Below are 3,997 nucleotides of genomic sequence, written 5' to 3' on the forward strand. Positions count from 1 at the left end.
GAATTGTTGTCATTAAGCATGGACTTGGAGAAATATCATATTGCAGTAACTTTTTCTGAGTCAATGAATTAAACATGTAAACAAAGTTGGTGGTCCTGGAAACAATGATAAAGATCAGAGCTGCAAGTTAGTGTTGACAGAAGCAAGCATACTTCAGGTGGCATAATATACTGCTGTCTCATAAACAGGGTAGTGTTAAGACATATTTGTGAAAAGACTGAAATGAACTGAACAATTTGTTCAAACAGCAACATTCAGGCTTAGACCACTTAACACAGAGTAAGGGGAAATGTCTATACATAAAACTAAGTTGAGATAAAAAATCTATTTGAGGGTCTGAATTACTCGGATTGTTTCTACATTTATTAAATAAACTAATTGTTCCTCCAACTATCTTCTTCAATTTGGGTTCTACAGACCATTTTCCATCAATGACTCGGATAAAGACATAGATGCGAACCTGTCAAAATTGCAGATTTGGGAGGTACAGCTAAAGCATTCAGATAACAGAGACAAGATTCAGAAAGATCTCAACTTGCTTCTAATTTGGGCCAAATTTAATAGGAACAAATTTAATAGGGATTAACATCAAGTCTAGCCTTTGAGTTCCCAAAACCAACTTCACAATTAGAAGATAGAAAAGATATAGCTAGAAAACAATTTGTTTTAAAAAATATTTTTGGAGTTTTAAATGAATTGCAAGTGCATTAAGAGTCAGTAGTGTGATATTGCAGTAAAAAAGCTACTATGATGTTAGGCCACATGAATAGAGGCATAGAACTGTACCCTAGTCCAACCATACCTGGGGTACTGGGTTCTGATGCTCCATTTTTTAAAGGACAATAATCATTTGGAGGCTATTCAGAGCAGGAAAACTGGGATACAGAAGGGTCTCAAGTTCATGACATATACGAATTAGTTGAAGGAAGCAGGTATATTTATCCTGGACCTGAGAAGATATTGTGGGTATGTGATAGCTGTCTTCAAAACATTTGAAAGATATTTGTTGTTTGGCTCCAAGAAACACAACTAGGAGCAATTGGTAAATTTTTTTAAAATCCACAACACTTAGGCTTCCTGAAAAGAGAAAGTGACTTTACAAGTAGTTATCCCAGAGTGATAGGACCACCCTTGGTAAGTAGTGAGGTTCCTTCATATTGGAGCTCTTCAGATCAAGGCTGGAGCATTACTTGTCCAGTAATGTAGTAGAGGGAATGATTTCTCAGGCATGGGATGGACCAGATAGTTTCTGAGATCTCTTCCAACGCTGATGCTAAGATACAGGATTTTAAAATACAATTCAAAACATTGGAATCTTACATTTTAATAAGGATATGCAAATTCTTATATCTGCATTTAAAGAATCAAATGACAGGGAAAGGAGGCATAGCTAAGCAGTAGTTCATCTAATAAAATATTTGGGGGGTTTGTGCATTTCAAGTTCAATATAAGTTAACATAATGACACCATAATCAAGCAAACTAAGGTCATTCTAGGCTGTATGGTATCCAGAGGAAAAAAATTTCCATACTCAATATGGTTTCATGGTATATGAGGATTAAATGAAATGAGAATGTTCAGTTTGAGGAAGAAAAGATTCAGGTGCAACATAATGATAGTTATATAGTATTTAAAGGACTGTTATACATGATTTTGTTCTGCTTGACCCAAGACAGAGCTAGGAGAAAATAAGTGAAAGAAAGTTGGATGTGGTAACCACTCCAGAGACTTCCCAGGAACCCCCAGATAAGCCCTGGATTCAGGCCATCTACCACCTGGCCTCTGCACTCCTGAGATTTCTCAACTCTGTTCCCAGGTCAAGATTGGACATTAATATTATTCAGTGATCCCTTTAGATTTGTTGTTGCTTGTTGTTATTCTTTCCATTTTAGTTGTTATCATCATTTTTGTATGTCGCTTTAGATTGATTATGACAACCAGCCCACCACAAATATCCATCAGAAAACTGGCACCTATACCTGATGCCACTGAGAGTCTGGCATATGTGTCAAGGACACATAACCTGAAGACCAATATTAAATATAGAAAAGACTGTCTTTAAGCACAGGCATATATGCTCTGACCAATTAGATCTCATAAATCTTTTTTTTGGTTTTTCCATATTAGCTATACTGTAAAAGGAAAAATCAAGAAAAATATAGAAAGTGAAAGAAAATATGCATCAATCTGCACTCAAAATTCATCAGTTCTCTCTCTACAGGTAGAGAGCATTTTTCATAAAAATCCTTTGGAATCATGATGGATCATCATATTGATCAGAGCACCTAAGTCTTCTATAATTGATCATCCTTACAGCACTGTTCTCATTGTGTACAATGTTTTCCTACTTCTGATCACTTAACTTTGCATCAGTTCATGTAAGTCTTCCCATGTTTTTCTAAAACTATCTTCATCACTTCTTAGCACAACAGTACTCTGTCACAATCATATACCAATCTGTTCAGCCATTTTCCAACTGATGGGCATCCCCTCAATTTCCAATTCTTTGCCACCACAAAAAAGAGCTGCTATAAATACATTTGTACATATAGGTCCTTTCCCTTTTTCTTTCATCTCTTTAGAGTATAGACCTAGTAGTGGTACTACTGGGTCAAAGAATATGCCCAGTTTTATAGCTCTTGGGGTACAGTTACAAATTGTTCTTCAGAATGAGGTGGACCAGTTCACAGCTCCTCCAATGCCACATTAGTGCATCACTTTCCTCCAGCATTTGTCATTTCCCTTTTTTGTCATGTTAGCCAATCAGATGGGTATGAGGTGGTACTTGAAAATTGTTTTAATTTGCATTTTTCTAAATATTAGTGCTTCAGAGCATTTTTGTATGTCTGTTGATAGCTTTGATTTCTTCTTCTGAAAATTTCTTGTGTAAGAAAGAACAATCTAGCTCTAAACTAAACTAAACATTACTATAGATTCATCCTTAGCCCTCAAATGGATGCTGGTTCTTCTATACACATGGAAAAGATAAAGCAGAGAAACAGATTCCCTATAGGCCTGGAAGAGCTCATCCCTGAATGGTCTTGATAAAGTTCATGTTCTAGGCACTCAATATTCAACCAAGATCCAGATGCTGTAACTCATCTCCTACAACAATGAACATCTTTCAATAAACCACTCTGGAATATACCCAAATTTCATTTTGCATTGTATTTTCATCTTTTAGTGTCTCAGAGTTAATGTTTGCTGCATAATTGATTTTCTAACCCTGGAATTAGCCCTGTAAGCCTAAGAAAACCAATTTCTATATGTTTTCTCATGCTTCTCTGAATACATGAAGTTAATCTTTCCTTACAGTAATATTCTCTTACACTAACATGCCATAATTTGTAAATCCTAATGTCTGGGGATATGGAAAGATTAAGATTATGTCCCCTGCTCAGGGACATAATAGTCAATTTGTATTGTACTTGAATCCAGGTTAATCTTGACTCTGAGAGAAACTCTATATCCAGTACCCTGCTTCTCCCTTTTCCTATTTAATATTATCTTATAGATTTAGAACACTGGCTTAACCCAGGGGTGGGAACCTGCAGCCCTGAGGCCACATGTGTCCCTATAGATCCTCAAGTATAGCCCTCTGACTGAATCTAAACTTCACAGAACAAATCTCCTTAATTAAAAGGATTTATTCTGTAAAAATTGGACTCAGTCAAAAGGCTGCATCCAAGAACCTAGAAGGCTACATGTGGCTGCAAAGTCAGAGATTCCCCACCTGTCTTTTTGAATCCTGACTGTGTTTTAACTATTCTTCCCAACTTTGAAATGTAACATGATTGATTCAAGTTCCAATCTTTCAGGACCATGCACATTACACACATTACATCTCACCTAGGTTCTTAGATAACCTGAGAGAGTGTAATGTAATGCCATGGAAAGGCAACTTCCCAAGGTTCAAAATACCAGCATAGGTGCTCTCCATTTTATTCAGTGACCAAGTAAGAACAGAGAAGGTCAAAATATGACATCATTCAAAATA

Source organism: Petaurus breviceps, unplaced genomic scaffold (genome assembly GCF_028583685.1).
Source record: "Petaurus breviceps papuanus isolate PSGF00001 unplaced genomic scaffold, PetGlider_PUasm1.0 582, whole genome shotgun sequence".
NCBI lineage: Eukaryota > Metazoa > Chordata > Mammalia > Diprotodontia > Petauridae > Petaurus > Petaurus breviceps.